General features: G+C 34.4%; 1 protein-coding gene across 1 annotated transcript in view; it reads left to right on the top strand.

The window, feature by feature from the left end:
• Positions 1–5,398: 5,398 nt before the first annotated feature.
• The window catches only part of LOC126969835 (class A basic helix-loop-helix protein 15-like), a 47,774-nt gene continuing 37,773 nt past the window's right edge, over positions 5,399–15,399 (top strand). The window contains exon 1 of the mRNA XM_050815406.1: positions 5,399–5,589. The gene's annotated coding sequence lies outside the window, so the exon portion shown is untranslated. The remainder of the gene's footprint in view (positions 5,590–15,399) is intronic.

A 15,399-nucleotide genomic window follows, 5' to 3' on the forward strand; every position in this document is an offset into this window, starting at 1 on the left:
CAAAATAATTATTATTACTGTTCGGACCGTACCTACCGAATACGATAGCGCACCGATTGGTGCGAGGCGCCCAACGGACTGTCCGATGTTGGACCGTACCAAATCCGACCATGTGCTTTTTTTTATGGAATAGTAGGACAAACGAGCGTACGGGTCACCTGGTGTTAAGTGATCACCGCCGCCCACATTGCAAGAGACCAGAGGAATCACAAGAGCGTTGCCGGCCTTTAAGGAAGGTGTACGCGCTTTTTTTGAAGGTACCCATGTCGTATCGTCCCGGAAACACCGCACAAGGAAGCTCATTCCACAGCGCTCTGCGTTGCACGCGGTCAAATGGATCGAGCTGATACTGGGGTGCGCCAGACCAGAGATGTTAGGTGCTTAGGCTATTACACTCCACAACATACATATATTCTATTATGTATAGATATTTGTCATTATGACAGTTAAATTATAAAAGCCCAAACACATGATGGTACAGCCGAACCATCGATGGACAACATTATTAGTATTACCGTCCGGATCGTACCTAGTACGACGCCGGACCATATGGTGCGAGCAGCCAACAAGACTGTCCCATAGTTCGGCTAATTAGTTTATCCGACCATGGGTCCGTAATCACCGCTACCTATTTTAATTCCGCAATATTTTCCTATCTTTAAATATTAATAATTATTACGTAAACAACCTCGCTTCCAACCTGGAAAAATAGTAAATGAAATATAATTGATTAAATTAAGGTTTCAGTATAGCCGTCCCGTTTGGTCGACAGGAGAACTGTGGAGGTGGGAGGCAGTAAGGGAGAAGGGGGAAATATCTGACGTCAGTTCACTTGTTGCAGATCATAGATTATACAAAAATATATCAGATCCTAGACATAGTAGATTCAAGTATGACGTAATACGCAAATCTAATTCCACGTTGGTAACGCAACAGTTAGTATGGATTTAAATATAGGTAAGTACGTATTTATAATCTTTATTATATAGATACATATAAACGATTATTACATACATACGATAAAACTGTAGGTTTACTTATCAATGTGTAAACATTAATGGTATTTGAGAAATGCACATTAACTTAATTAAAAGTTTATTTATTTAATAACGCATACAACAATGGCAATCACAACATTAACAATAAGTTCCATACGCAAGAGTACCATTTTTGAAGTCACATATGTTATAGTACCTACCCAACAAACAAACGTATTTCCAACAATTGTTTTAAATTTCGCAAAACGATTTAGGAATCCTGAAAAAGTATAAAGTATATGATGAATATGGATGTTTGTTTCCGAGTCATGGATGTTTAAATGTATTTATGTATGTTTATAAGAATTTATATATGTTTAAGAAAGTATACTGTATTAAATATATCGTTGTCTTGTAACCCATAACACAGGCTATATATGCTTAACTTGGGGAAAGATAATTTGTGTAAAAAGTGTGTCAATATTATTATTGCGGTTTTTTTACAAATTTTACCCCATGATAAATATCAATGTATTTAACCTGGAAGAAGCCTTTTAATAATAAGGATTAAAAATGTAAATAAGTTAATTTATAAGTGAGAAAATATCAGCAATTTTCATTTAGGTTTGTCCTAGAATGAGTTTTGCATCCCTGTTATCAACACGCCCTTTACACGAACTATTGATTTTACAGACTGCATGCACCCACGTAGCCTTTAAATAATTCTGTAGCGCTATAAATTTACGTCTAGATTTGTGTAAGTACTTACTAAGGTACAATGCTTTAAGTTTTTTACTGACTTGATCTGAAGCCTAATGTTAAGAAAGTGGAAGATTAATGTTTTTTGTGTTTCTGTATGTATTATTAGTATATAATATAACCAGTTCTAGGAGGGAATTAATAATATAATATTGACACACTTTTTACACAAATTATCTTTCCCCAAGTTAAGCATATATAGCCTGTGTTATGGGTAACAAGACAACGATATATTTAATACAATATACATACTTAAACATACATAAATACATATAAATATACATAAATACATTTAAACATTCATGACTCGGAAACAAACATCCATATTCATCATATAAATGCTTGCACCTACCGGGATTCGAACCCGGGACCTCTAGCTTAGTAGGTAGGATCGCTAGCCACTCAGCTATACAGTTATATAATTAATGTTAATCGAGTTATCATTAAAAGAGTGGCGATGAGTTTCTTGCTACTTCTTCTCATTCTCATAAACCGTTTACGCTGCGTCGGTAAATTCAATAAGACAAGTATTATTTTTGTCATTCATAAGTGTCATTTCCGTGACCTACATGAATAAAGTGATTTTGATTTGATTTAAATCTTTATTATCGCTATTTAATATTATAAAAAAAAACCCCGCCGCGTCTGTCAATCGGTCTGTTCGTTTTAAAAAGTCAAAAACTACTGAACCGAATTGGATCACTTTGAGATTTAATAAAACAATGTAGGGTGAGATAGTTTCTTTTTATTATAAGTCTACAGGAAAGTTCTCGATTGTATCTTTAAATGACAAATTACTAAACCTATTTCGACAATCTGTATAGCCGAGTGGTTAGCGATCTTACCTACTAAGCTAGAGGTCCCGGGTTCGAATCCCGGTAGGTGAAAGCATTTATATTTCATCAATATTTCACCCGCCACTTCGTACGCATTAAATCCAATCTACATGACCAACCAACAAAACACCAAAAGAATGGTGTAATTTGTCACACTAATAGTCTAAACCCATGGATGGATATGGTACGGCCGGACCATTGGATGGTTCGGTGGGCGCCTCGCACCAACTGGTTCGCATTGTACTCACTACGGTAATAATAATAATGTTTTTTTTTATGAAAAAAGGGACGAGATGAGCATGACGTTCAGCTGATGGAAATTGATGCGCCCTGCCCATTACAATGTAGTGCCACTCAGGATTCTTGAAAAACCCAAAAATTCTGAGCGGCACAACAATTGCGCTCGTCACCTTGAGACATAAGATGTTAAGTCTCATTTGCCCAGTAATTTCACTAGCTACGGCGCCCTTCAGACCGAAACACAGTAATGTTTACACATTACTGCTTCACGGCAGAAATACTCGCCGTTGTGGTACCCATAACCTAGCCGGCATCCTGTGCAAAGGAGCCTCCCACTGGTAAACTTACCTACTGTAGGAATCTTAATGAGAAGGTCCTAAAAGGGATATACACATGCGTTAAGCATATCATCTCACAGATGACTTATAGATTATAATCTGGTGCATTTCAATGTACACAAAAAAAAAGAAATAAAAAAAAAATTAACGATGCGGGACTCCTTTGCACAGGAGGCCGGCTAGATTATGGGTACCACAACGGTGTCTATTTCTACCGCGAAGCAGTAATGTGTAAGCATTACTGTGTTTCGGTCTGAAAGGCGCCGTAGCTAGTGAAATTACTGGGCAAATGAGACTTATCATCTTATGTCTCAAGGAGACGAGCGCAATTGTAGTGCCATTCAGAAGTTTTGATTTTCAAGAATCCTGAGCGGCACTGCATTGTAATGAGCAGGGCATATTAATTACCATCAGCTGAACGTTTTGCTCGTCTTGTCCCCTACTGGCATAAAAAAACAATAGTGAAAATCCATTCCAGTGCCATCTATGGGATGGGATATCAGTGGGATCTCACTCAAACAGGATTGTACATAATTTCATCAGAATCGGAATAGCCACGTAGGAGAAGCCCAGTGACTAATACACGTGACTACAGAATAATATTAATAAATTAATTAATCTATATTGTAACAATAATAATAAAGCCAATTTATTCCGAACTAAAAAACAATTAACATTTGAAAAACCAATAATCATAAGCTACAACGTATAAACTATAAAATGTCTCTTAGTTCGACGTGCCGATTGTTTTTTTTTTATGGAATAGGAGGACAAACGAGCGTACGGGTCACCTGATACTAAATGATCACCGCCACCCACATTCTCTTGCAACACCTGAGGAATCACAAGAGCGTCGCCGGCCTTTAAGGAAGGTGTACGCGCTTTTTTTGAAGGTACCCATGTCGTATCGTCCCGGAAACACCGCACAAGGAAGCTCATTCCACAGCGTTGTAGTACGAGGAAGAAAGCTCCTTGAAAACCGCACTGTGGAGGACCGTCACACATCCAGATGGTGGGGATGATATCCTAACTTGTGGCGTTATCAGGTTATTAGGCCTCCTCCAACGATTTCCACTCTTTTCTGTTTTGGGCAACTCTTCTCCAGTTCTCGGTCCGGCTGTCAATTTTATTCCATCCCACCTTGTGTGCTTTCTTTTGCCATATCTTGGATACCAATCTGTAAGTCTTTTGCACCACTTCCCCACTTTATCTCGCATCATGTTATCAATATTAGTAACTAGCTGACCCAGCAAACGTTGTATTGCCGATATTAAAATCGCGATACAAAAGTAACTGTTGATCGTAGATGGGTGAAAATTTGAAGTTGTATGTATTTTTTAATGTTGACCCATAATCAAACAAATTAAAAAAAATAACAAAAAAATTTGGCGTGGACCTTTACATTTAGTGGGATGAAAAATAGATGTTGTCGGATTCTGAGACCTACCCAATATTCACTCAAAATTTCATGAGAATCGGTCAAGCCGTTTCGAAGGGGTTTAACTACAAACACCGCGACATGAGAATTTTATATATTATATTATTAATACATAGAGATGATAATATGGTGAATCTTATCAAGACAAATTGTAATAATTAGTTAACAAAAAATTGTTTAAAAATTATATGAATTACTGTTTCTCTAATAATGCTGCTTTAGTGTCTGGAACATTAAATTTCCCAAACCATGACGTAAAGTTTATTCTAAAATAATTATCTAGTGCTGTACTCTACATAAAATAATAGAGTCACATTTAGATTTTTTTTCAACATAAAGAAAGACTTTAAATATAACAATCTTGCTTTGGTTTATAGTAAACATTATCTAGTTTTGAAAAAGAAAATATATTTTTCAAATAGGACTAAATTATTATTTTTAAAGTTTTAAAAAATATGACAATTTTCTTTTAATGTCCTGTAGAGTCCTCTTAATGTGTGATTCAAATTCAAATTCGAATATTTTTATTGAAAAATAGGATATAATATCACTTATTGCTAGTCAAAAGCTACCACCAATTCGTAAAGATATGAATATGAATGAATTAAAATGAAATAAATGACCTAAAATGAACGGACGCAAAATCAGCGGGCCTTATTTTTTTTTCAAAGCTGTAAGAGCCGAGATGAGCTAGAAGAAGCCTTGGTTAGCTCCGAGGCTCGCTGTACCCAGGCGCCAAGTATCAAGCTACCAGTGCCAAGTGTAAGTACTAAGCACTGATGACTGAGCGGCTATTCGCCAACACGGCACTCGGAGACAGAACCAGCCGAGCTGCCTTAGCGAATGCCCGCGTCGATCGCTTGCGCTCAGTGATTTTGACACGTTTGATTAAACGCGATCCTGACATCGGAAATACTTTCGCCAGTCGACGATCTCATGTTAATTATGATAACACAGTGAATTTAACAGTGCAGTTTCCGGAACCACGGCGGGTTTACAAGGTGAGCTCGATTTTGTAAAGATCTAAAAACTATTGAAATTAACATACGTGTCAATTTTGAATGCAGAGTGAAAGGTAACTAATTACAGTGAGTACCAGGATATCTCATGTTGTTATATAGTCGTTAGTTAGTTACGTTATCGTGATGACTTAACCAGGGTAACAGGATACGGATAATTAAATATATCTCTAATAAAGACATTATTACGAAACTTGAATTATAATTACTTAAACCTGTTTTAAATATAGTAGAACTAGACTCAAAGAAATTACTATAACCAATTGATTTAAGCAAGAGTTTCCGATACAATTGTTAAGTCAATATAGGTACGAATGAATAGCGCTGTGTTATATTATAAAATATAAATAAAGTGAATTCAAAACATGCGTCGCCAATTATTGTATGATAACGATAATGAAGACGTTATTGATAACTTTTAATGCAGGCCATAAATAAAACTGTAAGTGTTAATTTCCAAATATAAAATAATCCCTACTTATATTATAAATGTGAATGTAAGTTTGTTACGTTTTTACGCCGGAGCTACTGAACCGAATTGGATGAAATTTGGTACAGCGATAGACTGGAGCTTGGGAAAGAACATAGGCTACATTATATCCCGGAAAAATCCCGTTGTTCCCGCGGGATTAGTGAAAAACTGAAATTCACGTCGATGAGCTATAACGATACCAATAGTAGGTTTAGTTTTCCATACCAATCTTCCTTGAAATAAGATTCATATAATATGTTGGAAACGGGAGCGAAAACGAAAACCGGAACTGGAAAAGGACATGAGATAATCTTAAATACCAAACTTGCTTATTATTTTTAAAAACCCTTTATCTACGCGGATGAAGTCGCGGGCTACTAGTTATTCTATACAGTATAGAATAAATTCATATTAGATATTGTCTTATCAAAGAACTTAATGGGCTTAAATTATCTTAATCTTTGATGATTACGTCTTTATGAGACTCCTAAGAAATACAAGATCAAACATTGAGCATATATGTTAATAGTCAACTACCAGTATTAAGTACATTGTAGAAAAGAAAAGTATTTATGATTAATGTACCCATGCTTATTTGGATAAGAAATCATCATGAAATGGGAACTAATCAACAAATATTGTGTTAATGACAGATACTTGAGACTAGAGTACAATGAGAGATACTTCAATCTTATTTGAAAAAAATTAAAATAGGTTTAGATCAATCATGTGACTAAATATAAATGTGACTATATATAAAGTATAATAATGTACGCATTTAACGGTTAAAAACGCTCCTGTTTCCATTAATTGATTTCTGGTATTTATTAGTAACTTGTTGAGTTCATTAATAATATTCATTGTCAAAAATAAGATTAATTAAAAGATATTGTACGCTGTCCGTGCAAAACATGCTGTAAAACACATAAATTACCTACTACCCGAGGCGAATAAAGAACAAAAAGTGGGACTAAACAAGAACAAAATAATAAATTATTCATAATTCTTATTTTCGAGACGAACCAGGAATCAAATCTAGGTCGAAAAAAGAATTTTTATGGTTTATTTTATTACGAAACTTTATGGTGCGAAACAGGAACAATTCAATGACTATCAAAATGACTACTAAACAATATTTTAGTAGATTTAATTGATGTCTATGTGACAGTTAAATAGTCTCGATATAGATTTGCATGTTGTGTATTTATTAGCTACAGATTACTTATTATTATGATCAATAATTCTGTAAATTTATCACAAGCATATAGTTAGCTCAAACTAAAACAGAACATTATTTTAGAACTTTTTTAAATCATTACATATCACCATAGATTATAGATCACCACAGTTATGTCAGTATCTGGTCAAGATCGCCGGAAAACGTTGGATGAGGGCAGCGCAGGACCGATCATCGTGGAGATCTCTGTCTTTGTCCAGCAGTGGACGTCTTTCAGCTAATATGATGATGATAATGATGATGGTGATGATAAAGGTCTAGATTTTAATACATTTATAAACATTTTTGACTTTTTTCTTTCACTGCAATCAAGACCATCATGTTCACGAAGCATCCTTACACAAACAATTAATTCAAAATCTAAATGTTGATGCATCCAATATGCGATAATTACAGTTTATTATTTATTACTTTTTATAAATTATTTATTATTATTAGATGCAGCACCTTACAAATAATTTATTATGTATATTACAGCCATTGTAAAATACTCTATATGATTGAAAAAAGTGCCCGTTGATTTTCTTGTATGTTCTTCACACGAGCTCTACTTTTTCCGAACATAATATGGTAGATTCAGTAATTTACAACAATTTATAGTGACGATTTAAAATCGCTTTATTTAAGCCTAATTGAATATATAGTTTAACTTTGATTTTGACTTTTGAATTTAGAACCTCTTGCCACGTCTTTTATCATCTCTCGCTGTACCACCCTATACAACCCTTCATTCATAATGGCCCGCTAACTTTAAACAGCCGCTTAGGAGTGCTTTTACTCATTCTGACTTAGGTCAATAGAAGAAGACAGAGTGAGAATTAGCAATGCTTTAAGTTAGCAGACTATTATGAATAAGGGGTTAAGGCTTTCAGATAAGAATAATAAAATCATGTAAGTAACAAGTTACCTGTGCACTTTGCTTCACAATTTCAAATCAAAAATTAAATTATTTCTTGTTAATTACGAAATTTGTAGAAGATCAATGACTACAATGATTATTTCGTTTTTCCCTGTTCTTGTAATAAAAAAATGTCACTGCAGAACTGTAACAAAGATTATGGGTTACAAATCGAAATAAAAACAACTATATCTCGCAAATAGTTGGATCAATCTACAACTGTTCTGTAGTTTAGGAGTTCATCGCGAACAAACAATGTGACTTGAATTTTTTTATATATATTAACACTAGAGGAAAATGCTTTTGTTGAAAAACGACAGATGGCGCAGGAATAAAATTAATTATCTTTACTTGCATCAGGCAACGCGAACGTCTCTACGTATTATATTAAAAGAGTCTCTACTTATTTCAGTTGTAATTTACTGCGGGCGCTACGAACTACATAGTTATAAATCACCATTCTTTTGTAAATTAAGTAATTATTCAACAGATGAAATTATATGAAAGACGACCTGTATAGCCAAGTGGTTAGCGATCCTACCTACTAAGCTAGAGGTCCCGGGTTCGAATCCCGGTAGGTGCAAGCATTTATATGATGAATGTGGATGTTTGTTTCCGGGTCATGGATGTTTAAATGTATTTATGTATGTATGTTGTATGTTGAAGTAAGTATATTGTATTAAATATATCATTATCTTGTAACCCATCAAACAGGCTATTAATATAATATATGCTTAACTTGGGGCAATATAATTTGTGTGAAAAGTTTGTCAATATTATATTACATGAATACAAGGCTTTGGTAGCAGTAAGGACTATCACAGTTATAATATCGTGAAGAAGCACTATCTTCGATTGATTTGAAAGGCATTGGAATAAATTGTAATATGATAAAATTACTATGTGTTATGGAAAGTTAAATGTTATTTATTTTACGTTGCACCAAGTCATAATATTATGGATAATAAAAAATTAAGACGAATTGGGGAAACAAAATTATATGATTTACTAGCCAACCCAGCGAACGTTGTATTGCCATATAAAGTAATTAAAAAATATTTGGGGCATAAAAAGTAAATGCAACCGATTCTCAGACCTACCAAATTTATCGTACTACAATTATTGTATTCGATTGCCATTTTGCAACCCTATATCGGATTTGTGGATGGAATAGAATAATATAAAAATCGCAGTACAAAAATAGTTGTAGATCGTAGAAGGGCGAAAATTTTAAGTTGTATCTTTTTTTTTAATGCTGAATCATAATAAAATAAAATTAAAAAAAAAATGTCAAAAAAATTAATTTAGGTGGACTTACATTTCTCAGACCTACCCAATATGCACACAATATTTCATGAGAATCGGTCAAGCCGTTTCGGAGGAATTTAACTAAAAACACCGCGACACGAGAATTTTTTATATTAGATATTGAATTTCTCAAGTCATCACGAAGTTTTAGTGATGAGATAGAGTCTCTTGCTGTTAGGCAACCAATAAAAACAGGCGAGGAATATTAGTTTAGTGTGCGTGACAAGTTACGTCTTACACTCACGATTTGTATGTCACTTTGTGTTAGTGTGCGTAGATTGCTCAAAATAGAGGTTAGTTCTAAAGTAAATTTTTTTGACGTTTTCACAGCTGTCATAGTCTATCTAGACGTATAATTGTAAACGAATATGTAAATTATATTTCTGATATAAACTACTCTAATAAATGGAACGGAACGTTATTGGAGGTTTATTCTAACATTCAAGCAATTCACCTGTTTGTTGAGCGAAAGTGGTTTCTTTCACTTTTCAATTGATTACCTACTTACGGCCACACACACATATATATATATATATATATATATATTGTTTCATAACAGCCAATAGGAATGTCTCTTGTACCTTACTATCTAAGTTGTGTTGCCAACTATGGCCTCATACACGACTGTTTAGGTCATATTTCACATTTAGTGTAAAATAAGTAGTTCGCCAAGCCTTTCGAAGTAACTAGTTGTCATAAGCTAAAACTTTTTTATGAACAGTGAACATACAAATTTATATTCTGCGACAGTGTTATATTTTATCTGTGCAAGTAGCGCGGAGGCTATTGTCTATGGATTTTTTGCTCACTTTTATTAATTCCTTAATACTCTCTTCTCTAAGCCTAGCGAAACTCTCTAAGAAAAAAGCGAATCACTCGATTGTATGAAATGTGCAGTCATTGACAGATGACCTTTATAATCTTGTAAAAAAAGAGATCGAAATCCACTAACTACGTTTTAAGCAAATGTTCGCTTTCGAACTTAGCCGCATTATACTTCGTGTCCAATCGCGATACTGTGATTACTAATATTTAAAACTTATGCCAAATGACTACACGTTTCATACTAAACTAAATTTCAATTTTTACTTAGGCAGACCCGCCCTAATTACGTAGTATTTACATCCTCTTTGTGTTACCATTACAATTACGCGCCTTTTTCTGATCTCGTGTTAAATTTAAATTTCTTGTTATTTTTAAGGCCGGCAACGCTCTTGTGAATCCTCTGGTGTTGCAAGAGAATGTGGGCGGCGGTGATCACTTAACACCAGGTGACCCGTATGCTCGTTTGTCCTCCTATTCCATAAAAAGAAAAATTATTGAACCAGTTTAAATATTAAACAGTTTTAAATAATATATACTCCCTTGTAATACAAACGGGTTTAAGTTTTTAAGCATACATACGCCATTATCTCCGATAATGGTAGGCTTGGAATAATGAACTCCATTTGTCAAGATTTCATTTCTTCTTCTTCTCAGTACATTAGCGACATTATCGTTGTATTAAATTGTTACTTTGTTGATATTAAGTGTCTTAAATTAAAACACTTTTATTAATTACTATAGAGATTAAAATCTGTTACTTATTATGTATAAGTAATTACTATTTATCACTGATTACTACATCTAATTAATATATTATTACTACTCGATTTACGGCCGTTCCTAATATACTATCTACAGATAGAGATAAATTATTACATTCTACTGTCAGTAATTAGCTGTCAATAATCTGAAGCTGTCCCAATATACCCGATAAATCATTCTTATCGTCTTATATTGGGACGCGTGAATTGCAATTTCCATACAAACTTCTATCGCTGGTAGGCTATACGTCGTCCCATTGACAGACAGTGTGTACGGATAAGGTGAGTTACCGTCGATAAGTTTATTGGGACAGAAAAGTCAACGATTGGGAACGGCCGTAAGTCTTTGGTTGGGTGACGTATATAATAAGTATGTGCTTTTACAACATGATCCCAGAAAATCTACAAAACCAAATGTGTTAAGAAATTAAAAAGAATCGTTAAAAAACGTTTATGTGGTAAAGGTTATTATAACATAAATGACTTTCTTAATAGTAGGTACCTCAGATTGGGAATGGATATTTTATAATATATTTTATTGTACGATATTATTTTGTGACGAAAATAAAGAAAACAATTATGGCTCAAATTCACCTATCCAACTTATCTCAAAATTATATAACAGTAAATTCCATAGTAAAAGTAGCATAGATATAAATTTTAATACATTTGGAATTTTAAAAAATACGCTTTTGAACCCTTATAATTTGGATGTATAAAATTATAGTTTTTAGTAATAGTAAACACATATTGTAGTAGTATTACTTAACTTACAATAATAAATGAAGGCAACGCTGTGCATACCTATATGTTAGATATACAAATATAAATATAAGAAATTTTATATTATAAGTAGTCATAATATTAATTGTGTGTCTAGTTGGTAAGCCTTTTCTAATAAATAAATAAATAAATAAAATCAAAGAAAGCGGCCAAGTGCGAGTCGGACTCGCCCATGAAGGGTTCCGTAGCAGCAAGTAACAGTAATATAAAAGTTCTTATGTTTATTAAATGAAATGTTTCTTTTATATTTGAGTTGACTGAATGAAAGGTGAATTGCGGTTTACGATTTATTTTGACTTATTTGATTTATTATGACCTATTAAAATCTACTTAGTAGATTTCAGTATCTTAGTAGACCACTTAGTGGAAGTTTTTATAGTAATGTACCTAAATCATAATTATTTTTTAGTTTTATCATTCTCTTACTTCAGAATTTCCAGGAGGGGGGCACATTTTACCACTTTGGAAGTGTCTCTTAGGTAAACTATTGAGTTTAGAAATAATTTATTAGAAACCTCAATATCATTTTTGAAGACCTAACCATATATAGTTTGTTTTTCTATTTTTGCGTAAAATATTAATGCGGTTCAGTAAGTACATCTACTTACCAAGTTTCAACAGTATAATTCTTATAGTTTCGGAAAAAGGTGGCTGTGACATACGGACGGACAGAAAGCCAGATATGATGAGTCCATAAGGGTTCCGTTTTATGCCACTTGGCTACGGAACCCTAAAAAAGAAGCTCGGTTAGTTTCTTGCGTCCGTACTCCACAAGCCTGAGGCGTACATTTTCGAATGGGTGTTATTGAATGTTCAAGTGATGTTAAATCTTATTTTGATTAAATATATTTGAATTTTAAATTATTATACAGACTAGAATTATAGAGTCGCGCATATTGGTAGAGGTGCATTTTATTGAGCATAACTGAACTGATATTGAACTGTTATGTTATGGGTTATGCTAGAAGGTCAAGTAACTTAGGCTTACCCAGGTAACTAGTATTACCCAAGCGTTTCTTTTTTTTATGAAAATCCGGGACGAGACACATATATAACTGTGATAGTCCTCACAGCTAAAAAAGCCTTATAATTATTATTTTCATAAGAATATAATATAAGCCCAGCGACTGTGTATTTCATATAATTTCATCTGTTGAATATTCACTTAATTTGCATAAGAATGGTGATTATGTAGTTTGTAGCACCCGCAGTAAACAGCTGAAATAAGTAGAGACTATTTTAATATAGACTCTACAATATATGTAGAGACGCTGTTTTTTAATGCAATAAAATATTATTAATTCAAAAGCATTATTCTTTAGTTTTTTCTATTGTATTTTGATATGTATTTAAAAGCCTTATCTTGCAACAGATAATTTTTAATAATATTTACACACTTGGGACAATTATAAAGACAATGTGTAAAAACACACATCTTGCCCCAAACTAGGCATAGCCTGTACTATGGCTACAAGACAACGATATATTTAATACAATATACTTACTTCAACATACATAAATACATACTCGTATAAACATTCATACGTGAGAAAGAAACATCCATATTCATGATATAAATGTTTGTACCTAACAGGATTTGAACCCGGGAACTTCAGCTCTGTAGGCACGGTCACTAACCACTGGGCTATATGGGTCGTCATAAACATTTTAAATCATAACAGTAGTTGGAAAAAGAGATGTGGCAAAGAATCTGTCGTTTTGATGTATTTATGAGTTACCGGTCTTTAAGGTTTGAGGAGTAGATCTTTGTTTCATTTGATGACAGTCAATGTTATTGTAAGTAGGTAATTTCCACTTGGATTCAAATTCTCGAAATATACCTACAGGAATGACGTGATAAGATCATCAGGGATACGGGCCTAAAAAGTTATAATAATTAGTTCTACTGTGATTCTTTACATTTTGCATATTAGTTAAATAAATGAACTTAGAAGACATACATAAATATATATAAATTAAATTTGTAACCAAAATTTATGAACCATACGGGACGCGAACCCGCCACCTCTTGGGTTCCGCCAGAGCGCTCTTAGTTCTTACCAACTGAGCCAACTTACAACTGAGAGTTGAACAAGGCGTACAAATTTCGGTCGATGTGTCACTGGGACGGGTTGGATAGGACACCTAGAGTGCAAATACTTTTCTTCCCCATCGCTGAGCCATGGACTTTCAAGGCCGCAGATAGACAGAGAATCAACTTGGAATGTGGTGTTAGTGTCGTATGCATTGAATTCAATGGACGGCTCGGACCGGCTCAAACATCTGCATCTAAAAGCAGCTTAAGATAGAGGATGTTCAGCGTCTGTACACTGCTGACAACGCATAGTGCTATACTTTGGCCATATTGCACGCAGAAGAGCGACCGACAACCGTTTCTGCCGCCGTATTCCACCTTCGCACGACACGCCACAAGTTAGGATATCCCCACCATCTGGATGTGTGGCGGTCCTCCACAATGCGGTTTTCAAGGAGCTTTCTTCCACGTACTACAGGCTTTGGAATGAACTTCCTTGTGTTCCGTGTTTCCGGGACGATTTGACATGGGTACCATTAAAAAAAGCCCATTCTTAAAGGCCAGCAACGCTCCTGTTATTCCTCTGGTGTTGCAAGAGAATGTGGGCGGCGGTGATCACTTAACACGGTCAATCAAACAGTAGGGGATTATTATTCATTATAATCCCCCTTTCTTCCATATTTCTTAGCGCCTTAGGCTTTTTTATCTCAGGATACCACACAGGCACAAAAAGACTGTGCTGTGAGGAATTCCTTCGTTAAGAATCAACCATGAGCCCACTAGTCATGGTGACAGAAAAAAATGTGGCTGTTCAAAGTAAATCTGCTGCAGACTGTCATTGATTCGAAAGCTATCGGAAAGACAAAATCAAAAAACATTTACAGAAGTGATCGGGTTGGCGATGAAAGACATAAAATGCATCGATTTTTTCAAAATTCATGCTTTGATGTCAGTCTCGACAAAATGTCCCAATATCATTTTTGTGCTATTTTTAAATAAGTACAATTTATACAATATTTTACTGTGTCATTCGATATTAAGTACTATAAAATAATCATAATCTAATCTAAGGCTGCTATCATTTAGATTTAAGCGCGTACACCTTCCTTAAAGGCTAGCAACGCTCCTGTTATTCCTGTGGTGTTGCAAGAGAATGTGGGTGGCGGTGACCACTTAACACCAGGTGACCCGTACGCTCGTTTGTCCTCCTTTTTAACCGACTTCAACAAAGTAGGAGGTTCTCAATTCGTCGGTATGTTTTTTTATTTATGGTTGTTACCTCAATACTTTCGACTGGGTGAACCGATTTTGATAATTCTTTTTTTATTTGAAAGCTGGTGCTTCCCGTGTGGTCCCGATATGACTTTTTTTATTGGAAAGGAAAGTATATCTTCAAAGATACTTTGGTGAGAGTTTGGTTAGGTTCTGATTACGGAATCCATGACAAAGTAGCGGAACTCTTCAATTCTTAGG

This window comes from Leptidea sinapis, chromosome 19 (genome assembly GCF_905404315.1).
Source record: "Leptidea sinapis chromosome 19, ilLepSina1.1, whole genome shotgun sequence".
Taxonomy (NCBI): Eukaryota; Metazoa; Arthropoda; class Insecta; order Lepidoptera; family Pieridae; genus Leptidea; species Leptidea sinapis.